This window comes from Crinia signifera, chromosome 3, assembly GCF_055691185.1.
Source record: "Crinia signifera chromosome 3, ASM5569118v1, whole genome shotgun sequence".
In the NCBI taxonomy this organism is placed as follows: Eukaryota; Metazoa; Chordata; class Amphibia; order Anura; family Myobatrachidae; genus Crinia; species Crinia signifera.
Genome location: NC_139219.1, coordinates 27,097,817 through 27,124,549, shown reverse-complemented (window position 1 = coordinate 27,124,549; position 26,733 = coordinate 27,097,817). Strand labels below are relative to the sequence as shown.

The 26,733-nt window shown below is 46.9% G+C and overlaps 1 protein-coding gene across 4 annotated transcripts in view; it reads left to right on the top strand.

The window, feature by feature from the left end:
- The window catches only part of GALNT14 (polypeptide N-acetylgalactosaminyltransferase 14), a 366,725-nt gene that overhangs the window by 160,290 nt on the left and 179,702 nt on the right, over window positions 1–26,733 (top strand). The gene's annotated exons all lie outside the window — the stretch shown is intronic.

The window sequence follows — 26,733 nt, the reverse complement described above, 5'->3', positions numbered from 1 at the left end:
CAGCCCATCTTTTACAGTCTAGTGGACTTGGGAAACGTGGGTTACTGCATCTGGGTTCTTGGGTTGAAGATCTAGCGTCTGATTCAGCCCTGTTCACTAGGCTGTATATGTTCGCAGCCTAGAAAACAGGTAAACGCTGCCCGCTGCCCCACCAAAAACCCGCCTCACGCCCCACCGTGCGAATCCCCGCATTTGCATGCAAGGGGTTGTGTACGCTTGTACATCCCCTCACATGGGGCCAAACAGGGGAGAAATCATTTATGGTCACTGACCATCAATAATAATAATAATGGTAATGATAAATGTGGGTCCTATATCTTTTTGCCCAAAATATCTGCCACGTATTATGTTATCAGTTGGTGACACCAGTGATTATAATCTGTGAATGACATGTCATCAGTTCACTTGTGAGTCAGGGATAAAGAGGTAGACACTGTATAACTTTCTGTGATAAAAGGAGAAACCGCGTATGGTTATTTGCAGTTAGTAAAATCCTGATTGGCATGTTACCTAATGTATTATGCAAATCATGATGAGGCTACCATAGGCGAATGGGTTACAATTGCCATGAAAACAGACAATATAAGATTTCTCTTTAAATAACTGGAATCATCCATCAAACAGTTCCCACTTGGGGACGCCGGGTGCTTGCGACAGGAGTCTCTCAATCGTATCCAAGGCTCTGCCCAGAAATGGTAGCACTAAAAAGGGGAGAAAACACTTAAGAATTTCATATATGGTTGTGTGCTAAATAGCTGATATTATTAGCAGGTGCCTACAGGTTGGTACTGTAGGTGCATTATGCTTGTAAGTAAAGAGGTTAGTCCACACATAGATTACAAATTACGTATGCTTTATTCAAAATGACAGGATACACGTGATAGAAGACAGACCTCAGTGAATATGATGAGGTATCAATCTCTCTTGTGTTAAGTACTGTACAGTCATACAGCAATGTGGCACTCCAATAATACAGTGACAGACTTGTGCACATGTAGATACTTTTATAGAGGCATGTAAACAAGTCCTGCACATGTCAGTCTGAACATTAAGTTTGGTGAATAGTTCTAAATATCTTAAACTTTCTCAATATATTCCAGTAATTAAACATAATAATAAAGAACATCATTAATCTTATTTTTTTCTTTTCGAATTGCACATCGGTTAATGTGTATATCTGCAAGTTTTTACTCACTCCTGAAATAGTTCACAGTAATTAACTTATGAATTCTCAACAATTTCTTTAATACTGTAAATTATGTTTGATAGCGATATGCTTTGACCTGCCATGGTGCTTCGTCCTAGTAGATACTGTAAGTCTATAGCACCTGTATTGTAACATATATTATTGAGAGCACTCTTAGGTTTAATATTTTTAGTTCACAAAAAGTACTTTTAGGTGTGTCTTTTGCTGTTTCAGTCAAAATCATGTATTCTTCATCTCCTCCATGGGCCCCATAGCAGCTGCACTCCCTGCACCTATGGTATCTATACCCCTGTATATAACACATGTAACTGTGACAGGGAAGGTGGCCCCTCTCAGCTCTGGGTCCCATAGCAGCTGCACTCCCTGCACCTATGGTATCTATACCCCTGTATATAACACATGTAACTGTGACAGGGAAGGTGGCCCCTCTCAGCTCTGGGCTCCATAGCAGCTGCACCCCCTGCACCTATGGTAGCTACACCCTGTATATAACACATGTAACTGTGACAGGGAAGGTGGTCCCTCTCAGCTCTGGGCCCCATAGCAGCTGCAATCCCTGCACCTATGGTAGCTACACCCTGTATATAACACATGTAACTGTGACAGGGGAGGTGGCCCCTCTCAGCTCTGGGTCCCATAGCAGCTGCACTCCCTGCACCTATGGTATCTATACCCCTGTATATAACACATGTAACTGTGACAGGGAAGGTGGCCCCTCTCAGCTTTGGGCCCCATAGCAGCTGCACCCCCTGCACCTATGGTAGCTACACCCTGTATATAACACATGTAACTGTGACAGGGAAGGTGGCCCCTCTCAGCTCTGGTCCCATAGCAGCTGCACTCCCTGCACTTATGGTAGCAACACCCAGTATATAACACATGTAACTGTGACAGGGAAGGTGGCCCCTCTCAGCTCTGGGCCCCATAGCAGCTGCAATCCCTGCACCTATGGTAGCTACACCCTGTATATAACACATGTAACTGTGACAGGGAAGGTGGCCCCTCTCAGCTCTGGGCCCCATAGCAGCTGCACTCCCTGCACATATGGTAGCTACACCCTGTATATAACACATGTAACTGTGACAGGGAAGGTGGCCCCTCTCAGCTCTGGGCCCCATAGCAGCTGCAATCCCTGCACCTATGGTAGCTACACCCTGTATATAACACATGTAACTGTGACAGGGAAGGTGGCCCCTCTCAGCTCTGGGCCCCATAGCAGCTGCAATCCCTGCACCTATGGTAGCTACACCCCTGTATATAACACATGTAACTGTGACAGGGAAGGTGGCCCCTCTCAGCTCTGTGCCCCATAGCAGCTGCATTCCCTGCACCTATGGTAGCTACACCCCTGTATATAACACATGTAACTGTGACAGGGAAGGTGGCCCCTCTCAGCTCTGGCCCCATAGCAGCTGCAGTCCCTGCACATATGGTAGCTACACTTTTGACTCTAAGTGAACGCTGTCTCTTCTATAAAACACACTGCATTTTCTCTTTAAACAGTAACCATCTAATTAGCTCCCTTGCCTACTTGGAGTGTAGTGGAGAGGACAGTTGGCACAAGGCACCAGTGAACACTATGCTAACAAACAAAATCTGTACAGCAAACGCATCCCAGAATAAATATGTATAATACTTTACACTTCTAAATAACATTGGCGGGATCAGCTGTCCATGAATACAAGTTCTGTTGTGATAATAAGCGACATCACAAAATCTTGTACAGCCAGTTAAAATGTATTAATTCCAAGTTAGTCAGTCCCAATTAAATTTTTATTAAAGTGAAGTTACAGCAGAGTTGCTGGAAAATGACTCTGATGCAAAAAAAAATTTAATTTCCATCTCTAGCTGTTTTGTGGGAACAGAAATGGATGTAGTATTGCCGGCTCTGCAGAATGTCAGCGCTCTGAGGCTGCTAATTATACTGGCATTCCGAGGAAATTAAATATTCCTTTTCAGGGAAGGTTCATATTCTTCGTGCATGGGTCATAATTGGCCAGCAGCAGTCGTGGATGTTTGCAAATTGGGAGCTGGTGACACAAAAGGATGAGATAGACTGTGCCTGATTCAGACCCGTTCACTGCCCGCGTAATTATCGAATGACTGTGCAAGCGCAGGCCTTCTGACCAAATGAATTATGTATTAGCAGCGCTACTACTGTGGGCGTTATGTATTAGCAGCGCTACTACTGTGGGTGTTATGTATTAGTAGCGCTACTACTGTGGGCGTTATGTATTAGCAGTGCTACTACTGTGGGCATTATGTATTAGCAGCACTACTACTGTGGGCATTATGTATTAGCAGCGCTACTACTGTGGGCATTATGTATTAGCAGCACTACTACTGTGGGCGTTATGTATTAGCAGCGCTACTACTGTAGGCGTTATGTATTAGCAGCGCTGCTACTGTGGGTGTTATGTATTAGCAGCGCTACTACTGTGGGTGTTATGTATTAGCAGCGCTACTACTGTGGGTGTTATGTATTAGCAGCGCTACTACTGTGGGCGTTATGTATTAGCAGCGCTACTACTGTGGGCGTTATGTATTAGCAGCGCTACTACTGTGGGCATTATGTATTAGCAGCGCTACTACTGTGGGCGTTATGTATTAGCTGCGCTACTACTGTGGGCGTTATGTATTAGCAGCGCTACTACTGTGGGCGTTATCTATTAGCAGCGCTACTACTGTGGGCGTTATGTATTAGCAGCGCTACTACTGTGGGCATTATGTATTAGCAGCGCTACTACTGTGGGCGGTATGTATTAGCAGCGTTACTACTGTGGGCGTTATGTATTAGCAGCGCTACTACTGTAGGCATTATGTATTAGCAGCGCTACTACTGTGGGCGTTATGTATTAGCAGCGCTACTACTGTGGGCGTTATGTATTAGCAGCATGACTACTGTGGGCGTTATGTATTAGCAGCGCTACTACTGTGGGCGTTATGTATTAGCAGCGCTACTATTGTGGGCGTTATGTATTATCAGCGCTACTACTGTGGGCATTATGTATGAGCAGCGCTACTACTGTGGGTGTTATCCATTAGCAGCGCTACTACTCTGGGTGGTATGTTTTAGCAGCGCTACTACTGTGGGCGTTATGTATTAGCAGCACTACTACTGTGGGCATTATGTATTAGCAGCACTACTACTGTGGGTGTTATGTTTTAGCAGCGCTACTACTGTGGGCGTTATGTATTAGCAGCGCTACTACTGTGGGCATTATGTATTAACAGCGCTACTACTGTGGGCAGTATGTATTAGCAGCGCTACTACTGTGGGCATTATGTATTAGCAGCGCTACTACTGTAGGCATTATGTATTAGCAGCGCTACTACTACTGTAGGCATTATGTATTTGCAGCGCTACTACTGTAGACGTTATGTATTAGCAGCGCTACTACTGTAGGCGTTATGTATTAGCAGCGCTACTACTCTGGGTGTTATGTATTAGCAGCGCTACTACTCTGGGTGTTATGTATTAGCAGAGTGTCTACTTTGGACGGTATGTATTAGGGCGTGCTGGGGTGGCCTGGTATGCGTTGGAGCCAGGGGAAGCAGCAGTGCATGCTGGTCTCTCTGCTTTCTCCGTTATGCGTGTGACGTCATCATGACGTACGCTGGAGAGGAGCCGGGGGGGGGGGGGGGGGCACCACAATTTATTTGGCAGGGGGGAGCTAAATTTATAGTTACGCCACTGGGTGCTACTATGCTGTGCAGTATGTATATAAGCAGCGCAAGTACTTTTAAATGGCGCCGGGGTCTGCAGAGGCGGAGACCGGAGTGGGCAGGCCAGCAGGTCTTTAGTATTACTTGGGGCATAATGTGTGAGGCATTACTGGGGCATAATGTGTGAGGCACTACTGGTGGCATAATGTGTAAGGCACTCCTGGAGGCATTATAAGAGATGCACTACTATGGGCATAATGAGTAAGATACACTACTGGGGGCATTATGAGCGAGTAGCACTACTGGGGGAATTATGTGTGTAAATGGCACTACTCGGGCATTAAGAGCAAGGCACTACTATTGGCATAATGAGTGAGAGGCACTACTGGGGGTATTATAAGTGACAGGCGCTCAAGGAGGCATTATAAGCGAGTGACAATACTGCGGCAATTATGTGTGTAAGTGGCACTACCGGGAGATTGTGTGTGCAAATGGCACTACTGGGGGCATTATGGGTTTAAATTGCACTGCTTGGGGCAATATGTGGAAGTGGTACTAAAATGCCAGGGGGAGGGTGCAAAAAGGGAAGCGGAAGGGGGGGGGGGGGTTGACGTGACATGATTTCTCTCCATTTGCTATAGTTCCACGCCACAACTCTGCCCCTAGCAGAATCATGTAAGTACTTTGCTGCATGGCTGTCATTAATGAGGACCTCCCACTTCAGTACATGCAGGACGAGGGAGGGGTCACTAACAGTGCAGAAGCGCGATATTCAGTGTATACACTAGATCATATAGGAAAAGACCTTTCTTAGTGAGATCTTTTACTATGGGGGAAATTTACTAAGAATCTAAAATAAGGGTATGAATTCATACGATCGGCATCGGTCATATTTTCGGGACAATATGAATCGTAAATAGGGCCTCTGTAATTCATATTTACGGCCACTAAATACAAAAACGAGTCAGCAGCTTGCATGGATCGTTCAGATCCGTGCAGGCCGCAGTGTAAAAATGATATAAAATAGAAAAAATAAATAAATGCGTAGGGATCCCCTGTATTTTGAGAACCAGCACAGGGCCCAACTAGCTAGCAGGGTAATACCACAGCCAGGGGACAATTATTATATAAGGTCCCGTGGCCGAAGCATTCACTCCCTGACCAGTCCCCCCTTCCAGGATTAACCCTGCTCAGGCTAAAGCCCGGGGCTGTCCCTGGTGCCCCAAGGGCGGTGAGCACCGGTCTGATGTCACTGTAATAAATAGATTAAAATTATTATGTATTGTTGTGGAACTATGAGTCCCAGCAAGTAGGCAATTCCCGGTGCCCATGTAGGACTGTGCCTCCCACTGCACAGTGGTAGTAGTCCCACTATGCAGTGGGAGTAATTAGTAACAGGTGGTTACTGGCTGCTAGAGGGAATCCCTAGGACTGGCAGAGTAAGCAGACACAGGTAACCACCTTCTATTCTGTCAGAGCATGGTCATATATTCGCAGAGTGTTTATATACATATAGGGCCAGATGTGGAGAGTGATAAACAACAGCCAATCAGCTCCTAACCATACTTGCTTACTTTTGAAAACTAGTTTCAGGGAGATTATAGTTGGTAGGATTATTTTGCATAGCGCCCCATTGAGGGGGTGTGTCATGCTCCACCCAAAGGGAGTGTCTAGCTCCATATATGGAGAGATTGTGAAAAGAGATTGTGAACGTGGCACCTAGAAGCGTGGGTGTGTACTGCTACATCTGAGAGGAATCTTTTAAAATGACTTATATACAAATGTAGATGAGCCCCAAAGTAGTTAGTACGAGCTACTATACTTGGTAAAGTGCTGGGAAATGGTGCTGATGAGTCAATGTAAATGTATCTATCTCTCATTCATTTTCCCCCAAAAATGTAACAATGTAATGTGGGCGAGGTGACATGAGGGAGATTGCTAGACTAATGAGGGAGAGAGGAAGATTGCTGCTATGTCAGGGAGTCTCCTGTAGAATGCAGGAGGGGAGTTAACTATGATGTAACAGTGTAATGTGGGCTAGGTGACATGAGGGAGATTGCTAGACTAATGAGGGATAGAGGGAGATTGCTGTTATTTCAGGGAGTCTCCTGCAGAATAGTAGGGTAGGCATCTATGCTCCTACCTGTCATTTTTCAAACCAAGCCTGTAACATGGCAGTTAAGAGCTGATTGGCAGTTAGTGCATCATTCTCCATTTTTGAAGCTTAGTACATCTGGCCCATAGAGGGAGAGAAAGAGAGAGAATAGTTTAACCAGGGGTAGTTCCAGAGGTGAGGATGCAGCAAAGTTCAAAATTCAAACAGGGGAGCCACGCCCCTACCACCAACTGCCATTCCAAATTGACTCACTGGCAGTTGGTAGTTTCCCCCTATTTGTATTTCGAACGGTGCTGCAGCAGCCCCTCCTCTGGAGGCACCACTGAGTTTAACCCCCCTATTCTTCCCACTAGGGTGAATTAGCGACTGCAGGTGGGGTCCTGTCTCGGTACAGACCATGTTGTGCTATAAATCCCTCATGGGTAACCCGAGGACTGGATGTCCCGTCATGTAAATGTTACTTTCAGAAGCTACTCGTACTTTGCAAATGCTTATTATAGAAACATTAGACTCATCAGCGTTTACTGCAGCGTAAAAACACATGTGGTCTCAATCATGTTAGATTCTAATTACAGAGGATGACTAATTACCTGCTCAGATTTTCATTTTAGCAGATCATCATGAATTCATATTTCGGGATAGTACAATATTTTGTTAATGTCTGTGATCGCTTTCCGCATAATTTTTCCCTCTGTTCCTACAAGGCGACCGGTAAATGTACAGAGTTACACTGTACGACAAAGACATTGAGCACTTTGGTTTTGTAACACTCTGTATATGAGCTACAGTGTGTATTTGTGTGAGTGACATACTGTAGATGTTGCAAAAACACAACGTGGGGAAATAGAAAAACGGCGCAATGGTGTACTCAATGTCTTTTCTGGTGGCTGTAGATTTCTCTTATAGATGTAACAGCAACAATTCTCACATGGAGGTTGGTAACCAGATCCGAACAGGTGTTCAAAGAGAAAACACAAATAATAATAAATTACTAAATCTGTGAGTGTCAATTATTATAAACCACTAGTTGTGGTCGTGATCAAAATGGGTTCAATAATTTCCACAGGCGTACCCGAACTCACGTGGTATCGTGGAGATGATCCTCATATAAAGGTATCTTTTTTGGACGTCTTATGAAATTTCTTTAGTCCAGTGCGGAGGATTTAAACATGTGCTCGAAGAAAGTGAAAAAAAGATCTTAGATTATATTATATTATACACATTCCTTATTTTCACATTGGTAAGTGAACAATATGACTGGGCGTGAATAGTGAGACTGTGGTGGCGTACCTCACTTACGTATTTAAAGTGAGGGGGAACACACGTAAAGGTTTCTTTAATATTGATGACAAGAGGGCGTACCCCTACTCACGATGTAATCGGATGATTTCAAGCATATAAAGGTTTCTTTACGTAAATTCCTCCTTGATGTGATAAATTTCGTGTCTTTATGTGGGTCCTCAAAGTAGAAGGTTCCACACGTGCTCAAAAAAAATATAGATAAAGGGTGTCTCATTTACATGGTAAACATAGGGGATGAACACACACAAAGGATTCCTTTCTTGTAGAAGATGAAGAAAGATGGGCGTACCCCTACTCACAGGTGTGGTGGGGTATTTTTAAGCCTGTAAAGGTTTCTTTTGTATGGTTTCCTCCCAGGTGTTATAGGTGATGTATCCTGCCTGGATCTGGGGTGTAGTATTTATACCTTAGGCTCCCCGGGTAAAAAATTTTAAAAGACAGAAGGTATATTTCAGCATATGGCTCAATGCATGGATTTATAATAACATGTCGGTTTAAAAACCGAAGGCAAGTAGCGTACCTTACTCACCCCTTTTAATGGGGGAAACACGCTCGTAGCGGTTTCTTTTCCAGTGGGTTTGCTTGTGGATATAACCAAAAATGGAGCCAGGAAGCAGATATAAAAAGAGGGGTATCACAAAGTTTTTAATCCCGAATAAATTATTGTACAGAGTCCCATAAAAAATGGATTTTGGAGGCCCAACCTCACAAATCCAATCCAAATTTTTTTTACAAAAACAGTACAAAAGTTAAAAATCGAATAAAATCAATACATACAGGACATGAGGTGGTGTGGCTGTTCACTCTCATCTGGCAAAGTCAACGCGTTTCGGTCCCTGTGACCTTTATCAAGACAGTCTTGATAAAGGTCACAGGGACCGAAACGCTTCCTGGCTCCATTTTTGGTTATATCCACAAGCAAACCCACTGGAAAAGAAACCGCTACGAGCGTGTTTCCCCCATTAAAAGGGGTGAGTAAGGTACGCTACTTGCCTTCGGTTTTTAAACCGACATGTTATAATAAATCCATGCATTGAGCCATATGCTGAAATATACCTTCTGTCTTTTAAAAAAATTTACCCGGGGAGCCTAAGGTATAAATACTACACCCCAGATCCAGGCAGGATACATCACCTATCACACCTGGGAGGAAACCACACAAAAGAAACCTTTACAGGCTTAAAAATACCCCACCACACCTGTGAGTAGGGGTACGCCCATCTTTCTTCATCTTCTACAAGAAAGGAATCCTTTGTGTGTGTTCATCCCCTATGTTTACCATGTAAATGAGACACCCTTTATCTATATTTTTTTTGAGCACGTGTGGAACCTTCTACTTTGAGGACCCACATAAAGACACGAAATTTATCACATCAAGGAGGAATTTACGTAAAGAAACCTTTATATGCTTGAAATCATCCGATTACATCGTGAGTAGGGGTACGCCCTCTTGTCATCAATATTAAAGAAACCTTTACGTGTGTTCCCCCTCACTTTAAATACGTAAGTGAGGTACGCCACCACAGTCTCACTATTCACGCCCAGTCATATTGTTCACTTACCAATGTGAAAATAAGGAATGTGTATAATATAATATAATCTAAGATCTTTTTTTCACTTTCTTCGAGCACATGTTTAAATCCTCCGCACTGGACTAAAGAAATTTCATAAGACGTCCAAAAAAGATACCTTTATATGAGGATCATCTCCACGATACCACGTGAGTTCGGGTACGCCTGTGGAAATTATTGAACCCATTTTGATCACGACCACAACTAGTGGTTTATAATAATTGACACTCACAGATTTAGTAATTTATTATTATTTGTGTTTTCTCTTTGAACACCTGTTCGGATCTGGTTACCAACCTCCATGTGAGAATTGTTGCTGTTACATCTATAAGAGAAATCTACAGCCACCAGAAAAGACATTGAGTACACCATTGCGCCGTTTTTCTATTTCCCCACGTTGTGTTTTTGCTGTATGTATTGTGAAGTTAGGGTGTAACTTTTGGGGACTGTGAATTTAGGCAGCACTGCGCCACGTATTACCTGTCACCTTTTTTCTGCATACTGTAGATGTTGTTTTACACTGAGTGGGGGCTGTAATAATAAGGCGCTGTCTCACAGTGGAGGTGCTGAACCTGCTATAGTAAGTGTACAGTCATTTCTGTGACAATGAAATGCTTTGCTGAGGTTGTGATTGCAAGGAGACAAAAGGAGTAAAACATGTCATCTGTAGCAAAGGTGCCCATTTACCTGCAGAGCCTTCATTCCATTCCACCACTATGGATGTGGGATAATCTGTCACCTATTCTGTATGTGCCAGAAATCGGTGCAGTGCAGTTGGCAAGTTCTGATTCATTTTCTCATTAACCGTTAAAAGAATCCATAAAAAATGCTTTATTCTTTCATGCGCGGCTATTTAATGATATAAATTTTATTGACATAAATTATTATTATTATCATTTTATTCATAAGGGATTGGCAGCACCGTACATAGGGCACACATTTAGAACAATACAGGGTGCACAGAACTAAACAATAGTAACTGAGACACTACAACAGAGCACAGGTAACAATTAGAAGGACAATGCTCAGTACACAATACAGCTGGGATGTAGGGAAGCAGAGGAGGTGTCCGTGTACTACCAGGGCAGCGCTGTACAGAGGGCACACATTAGTACAATACAGGGAACACAGAACACAGAAGAGGGCTGTGCGAACAGGAGGGAAGAGTGCCCTGCCCCAGCTTACAGTCTAGAGGGAGGGGGAGACAGACAGGTGACATGAGGTGCAGCTAAGGAGGCCTGAAGGCAGGAAGTGAGCATGACATGATGCAGCAGGTAAGGAGAGCGGCCTCAGTACTAGGTTATGCTGGATGGTGCGCTCTGATGAACAGGTGGGCTTTCAGTGATTGTTTGAAGCTTTGCAAGGACAGGGAGATTTTAATAAAGGGACGGAGCTTCTTCCTGTGATGGGGCAGCGTGGGCAGAAAATTGCATATGCGCATGGGATGCAGTGACCAGGGTAGAGGAGAAGCGACGGCCATTGGCTGACCTGATAGGGTGGGAGGGAGTATGCAGGGAGATGAGGTTGGAGATGTAGGGAGCAGTGGAGTTAGAGAGGTCCCTGTATGTGAGGGTGAGGAGAGGGAAGAGGATTCTGTAGGTAGGGGAATGAGAGCCAGTCAGATTTTGGCGAAGGGGCTTGTCCTGGGCCTGATTAAGGGTTTTAGCTGCCCTCTGCTAATAAAGTGTCCGACCCCCATACATTAATTATAATTTTTATTATGTGCTCGTTGCCGTGGGTTACGTGCCATTTTGTCAGGAGTTAAGTGCCTGTTGCCAGGGGTTACTTCCTTCTTGCCAAGAGTTACTTGCTTGTTGTCATGGAGTTACTCGTTCCCAGGGGGGTTACATACTCATTGCCAGAGTTTACTGTGCAGAGTGCACCAGTGATCCCAGAATACGTAATTCCCTGTAGCACTGGACGGACTGCCTTCCCCTGACAGACACTAGAGGTCTCGTAGGACCTCTAGCATCGGTCTCCTAGAAAGGCATCCATTTTTGGAAGGCCGTTTTTGCAGATTCCATGCCATCCCCAGTCTAGCTGCATATTTTAGGAAAGACTGAGGGGAGCTCGCTTGGGAGTATAATTCGTTTGAATAATAAGTTTAAATGACCTCTGGGAAAGGAACGACCTGATGCAAGTAATGTTGTGTAGCTGGAACCAACCGGATTGAGACAGAGGATGGACGTGGGGGCAAAACGAGAAGAAATCAAGTCAAGATTAATTAAAAATGTATATTTAAAGAAAAAAAAATCAACATTAAGTTATTTAGCATACAGAGAAACCTACAGTATTTATCATTAATATTTGTGGCAAATATTAGTATCACCCCAGATCTATCTGATCTATCGGCCATAGCAACCCCTTTCTGTAATCCGCGTCCCCTCGCGGGGCTTGCCATGTTTCGGGCTGGCATGGATAGTGGGGGTTTGAAAAGGGGGTTCTCCCTGAAGCAGACACGGGCAGGGTTGCCGTACCCTGCCGCAATAATTACTGAGACGCAGGGGCGTCTGAAACACACCTGCGTCTCAGACAGCTGGAGCGCCTCTCCGCCGGCGCCCTCATGATCCCCTCTCCGCCGGCGTCCGCCAGTGCAAGGAATCTGGCGGTTTCTGGCGCTGTGTGAGAGATGCTCACTAGGCTTGCCATGGATGCCGGGGACAGAGCCATGGACACCGGGGACAGAGCCGGGTTGCCGCGGAGTCACTACGCTAAGTACGCTAGGCAGCTGTTGGGGTATGCTGATAGCGTAGCTTAGCCTATGCTGAAAACGTAGTGTAGCCGTGCACCGTGCTATTACACAAGTAACAAATAAATAAGTAGTACCTGATTGGTTGCTATGGGTAACATCTCATCTCCAATAAAACATCCATCTTAGTAAATTTACCACTAAGTTGTTAGATGTTGTACAGTGGTCTGAAAAGGATTTCCCCTTATTTTAGAGACTTTGTTAATATTCTTGTAGAACATTTCCACTTTTCTAATAAAGTGGAAATGTTCTACAGACTCTATGTATTTAATCCCCTTCATTTTTATGAATCCCCCCAGTAGCTGGCAACTGTTACATAGCATATTTTAGTCTACCTCCCACATATACGTCAGCTGTCACCTTCTGTGTTAGAGATGTGTTGATCTCCTCAGATGTGTGATATCTCTGCTTTACAGGACTTTAAACACACACCACCCCCCTCTGCCTCCCGGATTAAAGTGACATCCCTTCTCGTTGACTCGGATTAGATTTACTGTGACAATATTTGCCTTGCTTAATATACAGATTTATTATTCACGGTTTAGTGCGATGTGTGCAAATTTAAATAATGAAGACAGAATAGTATGTTTTCATCTCGCACAAGGCTATCAAGGAACACAACTGTAAGTTTAGCAGCGGTTATACAGGAAATGGTTCCATAATGGCCCTCAGTTCAATGGTACCAAGGTGTGTTGTGGACATACTCTCTGAAGATCCTCGGTGACCATACCTGTACCTAGAAGTGCGATTAGTATTACAAAGGACAGCTCTCCGAAAAGAACTTCTGTGCATATGTACAATGATGCGGGGGTGCTGGGAGGGATCCCTCTCAGAGGAAAATGCAAGAGAAGCCAATAGACTTCAATTGGGTAACGCTATGTAAAGATGACGTTTGTACATATTGGAATGCACCCATTTTCATTTTTTGGGGGGATACATTCCTGGCCTTCGTACCACTCTGCCCCCGCCATTCGTCTTCAGGGGGCACGCGCGAGATGCTCGCACGCCCCGTGGCGACGGAGATCCCCACCGCCTTCCCCGCCGCCATCACCGGTCCCCCCCGCCACCCTGAACCCCCCTTACCCTGCCAGCCTCACTGAAGTGGAGACGGGCAGGGTCCCGCAGCCCAGCCGCCGAGAAACTGGTACGTGCGAGCACGTGAGTCTCAGTCTGATGGCGTCCCTCACCACCGGCTCTCGCCAGCGGTGGCGGTCTGGCGAGAGTCGGGTAAAGAAGAGAGGGTCTCCACCTGTATAACACCTTTGCAATTTCCACTGTTATAAAATGCTAAATTGTTCTCGTGTTTGTTAAGAGCGACACCATCAAAAAGTTTAGGAGATAAATTGTTTGAAGAAACAAAAGAAGCGACGAAATTGCGGAGGCAAGAGATAAAATAATATATTTATAGTCTACAAAAAATTACAACGTAAAGATTGTTAGAATTGTACAAAGCTCGGAGGCTGCCTGGAAAATTGCCTCTAATGCATTTCAGATTGTGTTGGTAATTATCAGTCATAAAGTTTCTATTAAATTCCCATCTTTTAGATGGGAATTAACTTAGTATTTTTATTGCAATAGCTTCTGAAACAATGAAAGTTTTAGTACAATACATCAGGCATTACACAGGCAAAATAGAATCACTGCCTTTTATGATCTACATCACCATTCATTTTTATTACTCTTGTTGAGATCCAAACATCTTTCTATTAAATGCGAAACAGTCAACTAACGATGTCAAATAAAAATATTGCGCGTCTTAAGTCACAGAAATTCAGAGTTATTGGACGGGAAAATGTTACAGGGAAATATGAACGTCCTTCCGGTGTGCCTCGGAGAACGCCTGAAACCCCTGTAACATTGCCAGCATCTTGCAAAAGACTACTCTGGTCCGGATTCTGATTTGGAAGTAAAGCAAAAAAAAAAAATTATGCTGCGCTGCATGGGGGCAGATGTAACATGAGCAGAGAGAGTTAGATTTAGGTCCAAACAAATCTAAATTGCAGTGATAAAATAAAGATGTCTAACATTTGTGAGGTACATGCAGAAGCAGCCAGTACATGTACTGTAATTGCTCCCCTTGCATCTGCAACGTGGTATGTTCCACTGTTCCAGATACAACGATACTTGTTTTTTTTTTTGCTGTACTACCTAATGAGAATCTGTCCCTTTAAATAATACATATTCGGAACTGATAATATGTTTTTTTGGTACTCTTTACCTAGAAGGGCGCCCATCGCGGCCATTGCAGGCATTAAATGCACTAAAAAATCGGGTGCGATGCGACCGACGCGATGCCTGCGATTTCCCATAGGGAACAATGTTAAATGTCTCAATTGACCCGATTTTCCTGTTCAATGCCTCAATTGACCCGATTTTTCCATAGGAAACAATGTTAAATGGGCCACAGAGGCCAAATAGGCACCCTGAAGTGTGAAATGGCCACCCCAATTGTTAACGCCACCCCACGATCAACGTCAACCCGAAGCGTGGCGAGCGCAGCGAGGCCGCGAGGGGTGGCGGTACGCGTCCTACGACCTTTTCATACCCCCACTATACATGTCAGCGTGGAGTTGAGAATAGAAAGAGCCACCGAGCCCGAAGTGTGGCGAGCCCCGCGAGGGGACGTGGATACCTTCACAGGTATCCGCGTCCCCTCGCGGGCTTCACAGCTGTCCGCGTCCCCTTGCGGGGCTCGCTGCGCTCGCCACGCTTCGGGCTCGCCACACTTTCTATTCTCAACTCCACGCCGACGTGGATAGTGGGGGTATGAAAAGGTCGTAGGACGCGTACCGCCGCCCCTCGCGGGCTCGCTGTGCTCGCCACGCTTCGGGTTCACGTTGATCGTGGGGTGGCGTTAACAATTGTGGGGGCCATTTCACACTTCAGGGTGCCTATTTGGCCTCTGTGGGCCATTTAACATTGTTCCCTATGGGAAATCGCGGGCATCGCGTCGGTCGCATCGCACACGATTTTTTAGTGCATTCAATGCCCGCGATTTTTTACTAACGATGCCCACGATCAAAATCGTGGGCGCCGTTCTAAGTAAAGAGTACCGTTTTTTTTAAATATGTCATATCAGCTTTAATGTTTCCGCCTGGTATAAAAACAATAAGTAAGTAAATAATAAATTATACTACAACATAATAAATTTTCTGCTAGCCTATCAGAACATGAACTGCAGAGGACGATAGAAAGAAATACCGATCGACAATTTCAGCTTGTTGACTAACTGATGTTTTGAAATGAGCTCACAGACAATGTCTAGGTAGACAGTCAGTAGGTGGACACCAAAAGCCGACATGACAAGGTCGACTGACAAAATATCAACAGGCAAGCCCTGGCGGACACTGAAAGCAGTTCTCACACCAATCCTTTTATACCACCGTTTATGCCTTTAATCTGAGAGCTCTTTGTTATTACAATATCATATATTTGAAATCACACATGTCTTATCAGTCATTCCCAGGACCTTCAGTCACATTTACCTTCATTTAAAGCACACGTTTCAAAATACTGTCATACACGGGATTCAAACCCATGAGCTTCCACATTTCAGTGAGGCACCTTACTGATGGAACTATGAGCTCCCGTGAGGGAAGTATGAGAGTATTTTGAAATGTGTGCCTGTAATAAAGGAGTGCATGTGACTGAAGGTGCTGAGAGGGAGATGGGGGTGGCCAATTGATACCAGGAAATTAAGGGGAGAAAGTTGTTAGTGAGAGAATAGCGCCACCTGCCTTGGTGTTGTGTGATGCCGCACTGCCCTAGTTACTGCCCTGCCACTGGACGGTATGTACTAAACTGAAAATGCGTTAAAACCATCATTATCTGGGGTTTAATCGCATTTTCACACACACTAAAGCACCACCGCCGGGGCTTCTCTGCTGGGTTTTTTTTTCCACCAGCTCTAGCTCGTGTGACCCCTTAGAAGCCTATGTGGCTTCTTTTTGTGACCCCCACCACCGACTACCGCCACCCAGCACTGCACACACTGCCGCCTCCTTCTGTGCTGCTCTGACCAATGACCTCCTACTCCCTAGCACCGGAACACCCCCCTTCCGGGTGTAGGGAGGAGGAGCCCGGTAGTCCTTGCAGCTGTCTGAGCAGGAGTCTGCCAGGCACAGGAGGAGGGGGAGTCGCGGGGACCCGCTCACCCCCTGCTGGCTTATTGACAGTACCACTCAATTGACCGAATTACCCTAAGAATTCTCGGTGGAGCTCCTGGAGATTGGCTGGCTGACGCTGTTTGGGCTCTCAGCGGTCAAGTAACTTGGCAATGAGCAATCTGAAACGGCTTTGGCCAATCAGTATTCAAATCCCCCGAATTTCTAACATTTTTGGTCATTGGAAACATTTAAGTTTCCGCCAGGTTCGGCCACGTTCCAGCAACTTTGGGTAACCTGCAAACGCTGAATGCAAACTTCGAAGAGCAATATTGGGTACTTGTTTCCTAGCACGGCCACAAATCTTATGGATCGTGTACCTTTAGTTAAGGTACACGATCCATAAGATGGACCCGATTTCCTTTGAAATCAGGTCCATTTGGCCGGCTAGGATAAAATATCGGGGGCATCGCGTCGGTCGGGACCGTTAACAATGGTCCCGACGCGATGCCCGCGATTTCCCCATAGGCTTCAATGTTAAAAAATATTTTAACATTGAAATCGTGTCGGGAAAGGTAAAATATCGGGGGCATCGCGTCGGTCGGGACCATTAACAGTGGTCACGACGCGATGCCCCCGATTTTTCCATCGGGTTCAATGTTAAAATATTTTTTGACATTGAAATAGTGAAAAAATGTGAAAAATGTGAAATGGGCCAATATGACCCATTTCACATTATAGATGTCCCCGTCGTCACCCCACGATAGACGCCAACCCGAAGCGTGGCGAGCACAGCGAACCCGCGAGGGGCGGCGGTGCGCGTCCTCCGACCTTTTCATTCCCCTACTATCCACGTCGGCGTGGAGGTGAGAATAGAATAGTGTGGCGAGCGCAGCGAGCCACCGAGCCCGAAGCGTGGCGAGCGCAGCGCGCCCCGCGAGGGGACGCGGATACCTTCACAGTTATACGCGTCCCCTCGCGGGCTTCACAGGTGTCCGTGGCGACGCGGACACCTGTGAAGTCCGCGAAGGGACGTGTTTACCTGTGAAGGTATCCGCGTCCCCTCGCGGGGCTCGCTGCGCTCGCCACGCTTCGGGCTCGGTGGCTCGCTGCGCTCGCCACACTATTCTATTCTCAACTCCACGCCGACGTGGATAGTAGGGGAATGAAAAGGTCGGAGGACGCGCACCGCCGCCCCTCGCGGGCTCGCTGCGCTCGCCACGCTTCGGGTTGGCGTCTATCGTGGGGTGCGGTGTACGCCGTTAAATTTGGGGGGGGTTGGGAATATTTTTACATTGAATACAATGTAAAATCGGGTCCCAGGGACCCGATTTACATTTCATTAAAAAAAAAAATCGGGTCCAAAATCGGTCGGTCGCGACGATCGCATCGCATGCGACCAAATCGCATGCGATGCGATCGACCCGATTTTTCCGACACGACCACCCCGATGTAAATCGGTGTGGCCGTGCTAGGAAACAAGTACCCAATATTGTTTAAATAGCATTTGTAAAACACAAATCTATAGTCTGCAGTTGGGTCTGGAATGCCCAATTTACATGGAGGTGGTACAGTATGGTCACCGGCTCCTCTATTCTAATGGAGTCAGATTTGTCCCAAAGGGCCAGGAGGGGGTGCCAAATTTATTTATTTATCACCAGTTATTTATATAGCGCACACATATTCCGCAGCAGTGTTTGGTACTTGGACTGTGCACACGATTTATCATTTTTTTTTGAGTGTTCAGAGATATTAAACTTCTAAACATAAGGACAACTACAGATACATTAATCATGTTACTGTGCAAATGAACTAATCAGCCAGTGCAAGTATAACCTGCCGATTACCTATTTATCCAGCTGCAAACCACTCTGTGCTCTGCGTGACCTCCTGCGTGCACTCGCTGTCTGAGCTGGGAATGATCGCCCTGTGTACACTGAACCGTGTCACCGGCACTTATAAAGGAAAGATAATGGAAAGAAGCCACAAGGACAACATAAAAGAAAACATATGCCGTCGCTGTAACAAACTGACATTTATAAACATGCTCACAAAATAATACTGTACGCTGAATACAAATTAACGCCTTCGTTGCTAAGGATGAGTGAGACTTTTCCTCTGTACTGCCAAGGTTCAATTGGTGGGTCTGCTGTCATTGGGTGGGATGTACTAAGGGAAAAATGCGCTAAAACCCCCTGAACGTAATCAATAGTGTGATGGATAAAGGGATCCAGCCTGGAACTGATGTCACACACCCACCCTCCAATGCTCATCCACGCCTAATGTTTTCCCGGACACTCCCAGCGTTTTCCTAGGCACGCCTGCATTTTTCTTAACACTCCCACTAAACGGATGGTTTCCACCTCACACATGCCTGCTTCCTGTCAATCATCCTGCGAACGGCTAGCGAACAGAAAAAGTAGCAGGATTTCATTGCAGGATGGCCTACTACAGGCAGTACGCATGTGCAGTGTATCGATAATTGGCTGCTGTGTGATCAGTTCTAAATTACCCCATAGTGCTGACCAGTTCGGATAAGGACATGAGCCAGTGGCGCAAATATAATTTTTCGTTCCCTCCCCCGCCAAAAATTTCACAGCGACCCCCCTCCCCCGTCCACCCATGCCCCAACCGTGCCGCCTTACCCCTCCGCTCGGCAGGGACCCGCAGATCCCGACTCCCCTCCTGCTTCTGCTATGAAAATGGTCCATCACAAAATGTCTGCCCCCATACAGCAGACAGTTTCACAGAACTTTCTGCTGTAAGGGGGGCGGACATTTTATGATGGTCCATTTCCAAAGTAGCAGTAGCCAAGAGGGGAGCCGGGACTGCACGGCAGAGATCTGCGTGTCCCTGCTGAGCAGAGGGATAAGGCGGCACGCGGGGGGCATGGGCGGACAGGGGGGGGGGGTGTAAGGAGCTTTTGGATGAAGGCGCCAAGGCGGAGCTGCCCGGCAGCTCTGCCTATAAATACTGTAGCATGATGGGTGAGGTCCGCCGCAGCTGCTGCCGTTCTGCCTGCATACGGTCCAGGGAGCACAGAAGAGGCGCGTGGAAGGGGGAGCTCTCTGGCTGTGTGAGGGGCGCAATGACCCTGTCATTGCGTCCTCACACAGACAGCCAGAGGCGGAGAAGGCTGCTGCAGCTCAGTCACTCACGAATCATGCCTCCGGTGCCGTCACCCTGCACCCCAGTGGCGCCTGCTCGCCCCCGCCATCGCTGGGGCTGCGAAGCAATACTTACGCCACTGACATGAGCACTTTATTCCTAGAAATGACTCTAACCATAGACATCCTGGCCGATTACCTGGTGAATGAAGACCGTCGCTACTAGAATGTTTTACCATTGGCTCATAGCCGATGCCGTTACTAGCCCCGGGCTCATCATACACAATGCGCGCCAGCTACAAGATTCTGGACTGGAAAAACAAATGACAAGACACATTGTCCATAGAGCTATAAATTGGGGAGGCACAGGTGGAGGTGCGCCCGTCTCATCGCTGCTCAGCAATGTCAGTAAAATGCTAATAGCATACAGTAGGAGAGATTGGAGCCGCATGATAAATATACAGAGGAATAATGAATTCCAGGTATGAATGGAATGGAGGGAGATTCAACTTGCACCTATTTGTCCACCAATTGCCTTTTATTTCAACTCCGAAGCCCAGCGATCAGCTCTGAATTAGCCCCTTGATGGCTACATTGCAGTTGGTCTAGGACCTTGATGGCTAACCTTGACACTCCAGCTGTTGTTGAACTACACATCTCAGCATACCTGCTTCAGTTTTGCTATTTGGCCATGCTAAATCTGGATGCAAAGCATGCTGGGATGTGTGGTTCACCAACAGGTGGAGTGTCAAGGTTAGCCATCAAAGGTCTAGGAAGACCCCATGCAGCTGCCCCCTCTGCTGGACAGGCACATCTATAACACAGTGTTACACTGGGCCTAATTCAGACCCCATCAGACGGGGCTGAATTCGACTCCATTTCTGATGGTGATTGATCTGCGCATGTGCGAATATGCGCGTGTGTAGACCCCATGTTTGCGCGCCTTCGGCGAGTATCACACTCTCCGAGGGGAGGGGAGGGGGGGGCGGGCATATCATGAGCAGGGGAAATGAAAACTCTGAGCATTCCCCTGGGAACACAGGCGGGCCGATGCCTGCTTGGGACGGGCAACTGAGGTGACATGAAATCAGCCCCCGCCCCCTTTCGTCCATCACCGGCGGAAATAAAAGTAAATCATGGATGATTTAATTTCTAAAGGGGAGAAAAATCATCCAATGGTCGGCGAACTAGGAGAGTGCTGGGAAGTAGTTGGATCCGTTCACTGATAAATTGGGTACATTTGGATTGCACCTATACCACTTGCTACCATGGTGGTAGACCTAGGCTGTGACTGGACATTCCACACATTCAGGTTAAGTGAGGGCGTGTTAGCCAAGCAGTGTTACAGCAATTGCTCCTAGTATCGGGCTGGTGTGTATGCACTCCAAAGACGATGACTAGTGACAAGTCAAGTGTATCGGGACTTGCTATCCTGCAAATAAAGCATTTACTTTACCTATCGCTACAGCACTGTTATTTCATCTGCAGGTTTTTGCATACAGGGGCATATAGACACTATCCAGCATTTGAGTGGTGTACTACACTATTAAAATACAAATATACAAGCGCAGGTCTCCGCAACCCCTGTTCTCAAAGTGTATCGGGAAGCATACGCCTTCGTTTCCATTAGAGGTGTGTGCAGACTCTTGGTTGTGTTTCATCATCGTGTTTAAGTTTTGGCAAAATCAAAGTATTGGCAAAGCTCAAATATTATGGCTCGGATTCAGATTCCAGTTTGGTGTCAAATCGATTTAAAAACTGAATTGATAATCATCGGTTAAAAATCGATACACAATCTTGTACATTTTGCAATTCAAAACCAAAAACTCAGATTTAAAATCTGAATCCCAAACCGCCGGCGGCTACAAAGCCGGGCTGAGTTCACATTGGATCTCCTCGAGGCATGTTAGGATCGGATCAGATCTACAAAATCCAGGTGGATTCGGTTTCCTGGATAACCTCACCGCACATCGCTAGTTTCCGTGTACTCACAGCGTGGGCATCTACGGCTTTATCTGTCCAATCCGGCGTCAGCCACATTGTCCCCAGCTGCGGCTGTGTATTTGTCCTCCATTGTGAAATGCCACAAGAAGACCCGCAATTGCTTTAGAACTCATTATTTTTACAATACGCCACCCCCCCCCCCGAGACCCCTCCACTGTACTTTGTGCGTACGCACAGCTAATATTGCTTTTCAGCCTTAATGCTTCTGCATTTTCACTGCTATTTACACATGAAAGCAGCTTTATTTTATCAGAAGCTATAATTGCAAATAGCTGAGGACATCTGGAGCCGCGCAGGCACTTAGACAGCTTGGCAAAACAATTGTTTCCCTCAGTACTCCATGTTGACTGCTTGGAAAGCCTCAGCACTAGACTTAATCTTCCTCGCCTGCTAATTACAAATGTAGACTCTGTTTTGTTATTTAGACAAAATCTCCAAGTCGTGCTCCCGTCTTTCAGAGAAAGGTGCCCTCGGGGGTAGGACGGCACTTGGCAGCACTTCAATAGCGCTGGATATGTCTAGGAACGACTTGTGGTAACTACATACGGAGCTCCGAGCTTTCTCCATTATTCCAGCCGTCTTTGTGGCCGATAAAAAGCTGTTAGTGCACATGTTATATGTATTGTCTGATGGCGGAGCCCCACCGCGCGGAAAGCAATCTGTTCTATTGTGTATGGCGCGTGGATACTGGGTAGCTGACACCAGAGGAAGATGTCTGCATGTTCCGCATATATTCACATGTGGAAACAGGGATTTAACAGAGATGTCATTAGTTATCAAGCCTACAGAATTTGGTATGGAATTCCGGCAGTCGGAATCCCGGCAGTCGAAATCCCGGCAGTCAAAATCCGGACGCCGGAATCCCAACCGCTGAAATCCTGACAAGGAGGGGGGGGGATGTGGATTCTATCGCTTTGCGGCATCCCCCGCCAGTCAACATGAGGCCGACAGAATGGGGCGCACTAGCGCATAAGACACTGGCACACCCCATTCTGTTGGAAGCCCCTGCAGCCGTCTCCCGCTGCTGCCTGTCTCCCCCGCTTGCTGCCCGCTCCCTGCCTATCTCCCTGAAGCGGAGATAGACAGGGAAGCACCCGGTCTCCGCTGCCTTGCTGATGGGACACGCAAGCGTGAGTGAGTCGCTTGCGCGTCCCTGTCTGTTGGCCACACCCCCGCCGACCTCCGGCAGCGCCCGCCAGTACTATGGATATGTCGCACTGGTGGGCTGGCTGAGCCTCGCTCCACCTGTATATACTGTGTATGTGTGTGTGTGTGTGATTATACTGTATGTGTATGTGTGATTGTACTGAATGTGTGAATATATATGTTTGTGTGGATCTGTGTGGTTTTATGTATAAATGTGTATGTATGTGTATATATATATACACTAGGTTATTCATCGCGCCCTACGGGCGCTCTTCACGCCGTCGTAAGGGGCTGCGCCCCCTTAATTTGTGAACATTTGCATATGAGAAAGATGGTTAGAATTGTATGAAAGATGCCTGTATTGCAACTTGAGTTATAGGTGAAATGTGTTAAATAGAGAGCATATGATGTGGAAGGGGGTGTGTATTGTTTTGTTTAATTAAAAAGCGGTTACAGAGTAAGATGTACATTGATAGTGTGGATGGTACAGTGACATTTGTGGGTGTGGGGGGGGGCTTACGGTTCAGGAGAGCAGGAAGCTGGGTAGTGATAGGGGTGTGTGAGTATACGGGGGACTAAAGAGCGGCTTAGGGGTGCCGTGAATTGCGGGAGGGGCGCGGGGGGTGCCATGAATCAAGGGAGGGAGGGGGCGCAGGTGTCCGCGAATCGCGGGAGAGGGCGGGGGTCCGCAAAGCGTGGGAGGGGGCGTGAATTGCGCGAGGGGGGGTTGCGAATTGCGGGAGGGGGGTGCGCGGGGGGGTGACATGAATCGTGGGAGGGGGGTGCGCGGGGGGTCCGTGAATTGCGGGAGGGGGGGGCACGGGTGGCGCGATGAATCACCTAGTTGGTTATATATTCTTGTAGAAGGATGGTAGGATGTTGCTGTCATTCAGAATGCATTTACATAAACAGTAATAGTAGCAGTAAAAGATCTGACTTAAAACACCTACAGTAAAACAGAACATATGTTATATATTATACAAAGAATTGGTTGATGATGTCTAGGTTGACGTGCACATAGTTGTCACTGGAAAAAAATTGCTACAAGAAAAAATCAACACAGAAAGGTCAACACATTTAAATGTTGACATAAGTGTGGCACTTCATTGTTGTCCATGTCGACACATGAGAATAAATATGAAAACATAAAAAAAAAAGAAAACTAAATCTTAAAAATCTCATGTCAACCTTTTTCATTGTCGACCATAGCCGTGTCAGTGTTTTGCATGTTCTATTTAATCGTGGGGTTGCCGTGAATGGGGGGGAGCGAGGTGGGGGGTGTCTGCGAATTGCGTGGGGGGTGCCGCGAATTGCGGGAGGGGGAGTCGTGGGGGGTGGGTGACTGAAGGGGGGGTCGTGCGCGCGGGGGGGGTACCGCGAATTGCGGGAGGGGGTCGCTGGGGTGCTGCAAATTCGCCACAAGAAAAAATCAACACAGAAAGGTCAACACATTAAATCTTGACAAAAGTGTGGCACTTCATTGGTGAATGAATTTGAAAACATTGAAAAAGTGAAAATAAATCTTGTCAACCTTTTTCATTGTCGACCATAGCTATGTCAGTGTTTTGCATGTGCCATTTAATCGCGGGGATGCCGTGAATGGGGGGGGTGGGGGAGGGAGGGAGGTGCATACCTTTTCCAACATGACCCTCTCCAGGAGGGACACATTGCTCTGTTTCTGGACTTTCTTCTTAATTTATGGATTACCATCACCTGTGCTTAAACACCTTTCGGTACTCTTTACTTAGCACGGCGCCCATCGCGGGCATTGAATGCACTAAAAAATCGGGTGCGACGCGACCGACGCGATGCCCGCGATTTCCCATAGGGAACAATGTTAAATGTCTCAATTGACCCGATTTTCCTGTTCAGTGCCTCAATTGACCCGATTTTTCCATAGGAAACAATGTTAAATGGCCCACAGAGGCCAAATAGCCACCCTGAAGTTTGAAATGGCCCCCACAATTGTTAACGCCACCCCACGAACAACGTCAACCTGAAGCGTGGCGAGCGCAGCGAGCCCGCAAGGGGCGGCGGTACGCGTCCTACGACCTTTTCATACCCCCACTATCCAGGTCGGCGTGGAGTTGAGTACAGAATAGTGTGGTGAGCGCAGTGAGCCACCGAGCCCGAAGCGTGGCGAGGGGACGCGGATACCTGTGAAGCCCGCGAAGGGACGCGTTTACCTGTGAAGGTATCCGCGTCCGCTCGCCATGCTTCGGGCTCGGTGGCTCGCTGCGCTCGCCACGCTTCGGGCTCGGTGGCTTGCTGCGCTCGCCACACTATTCTATTCTCAACTCCACGCCGACGTGGATAGTGGGGGTATGAAAAGGTCGTAGGACGCGTACCGCCGCCCCTTGCGGGCTCGCTGCGCTCGCCACGCTTCGGGTTGACGTTGTTCGTGGGGTGGCGTTAACAATTGTGGGGGCCATTTCAAACTTCAGGGTGGCTATTTGGCCTCCTATGGAAAAATCGGGTCAATTGAGGCATTGAACATGAAAATCGGGTCAATTGAGACATTTAACATTGTTCCCTATGGGAAATCTCGGGCATCGCGTCGGTCGCGTCGCACCCGATTTTTAGTGCATTCAATGCCCGCGATGCCCGCGATTTTTTTACCTGCGATGCCCACGATCAAAATCGTGGGCGCCGTGCTAGGTAAAGAGTACCCACCTTTCTTATCAATTACCCTGTTTAAAACAGGTGATGACAATCATAAATTAAGATGGAAGTCCAGAAACAGAGCATTCTGTCGCTCCTGGAGAGGGTCATGTTGGGAGGTACTGTATGGAGGTGTGGGGCGCTCACCTGGTGAGTAGCTGTGTCTTTGCTGTGTAACATGGAGAGGCAAAGGGTGTCTGGCACTGTCTGTGGGCTCACTGGGTGGTTCTCTGTCATGTGAGTCAGTCATGTGAGTCAGTCATGTGAGTCAGAGGCTCCACCCAGCGTTATAGCTCCAGACACACTTTGAGTGACAGATGTAGCCAAATATATAAGAGATGTGTATATATATATATATATATATATATATATATATTTATGCAGTCTTTTGTGTTGATCGGCACTCCTCAGGTAATTTATCCAATATTGCCTCGGTGCCAGTTAGAGTGTACGCATACACCATATAACATAGGTTAGCTACGGCACTCATAGGACTTTACAGAAAAGCAAACACAGACACTGGGGTCCGGGGGCAACGTTTCGGTTTATTCAACCGTTTTCAAGCTCCTTGAAAACGGTTGAATAAACCGAAACGTTGCCCCCGGACCCCAGTGTCTGTGTTTGCTTTTCTGTAAAGTCCTATGAGTGCCGTAGCTAACCTATGTTATATATATTTATGTGTATATGTATGATCATATGTGTGTGTGTGTGTGTATGTATGTGATTATGTGTGTGTGTATGTATGTGATTATGGACCTAGACAGTTCTTAAAACCAGACACTATAGCGGGAGGTGGCACTACGACGCGTTTCAGTGCAAATGGCGTCATCAGGTCCCCCTCGAACCACCCACTTGTACTCTGTTGTGGGCGGGAGAGGGTGGGGGTTCGGGCAGCGCATGGTTGAGGTGGGGGACATCCCAGCCTTTTTAGGGGGGTTGGGAGGGCTGTCTGATTCTCTGGAGCCTCCCAGCCATTCCTGGATTCAAGTAAGTGACTCTGACCATGGAATGCCAGGCTAGGTGGTCTGAACTAGGATCATCTGCTGTTTTCCTGGGATTTTCTGCACAATGCTTTTACAGGGAGGGGTGGCCAAATGCAAA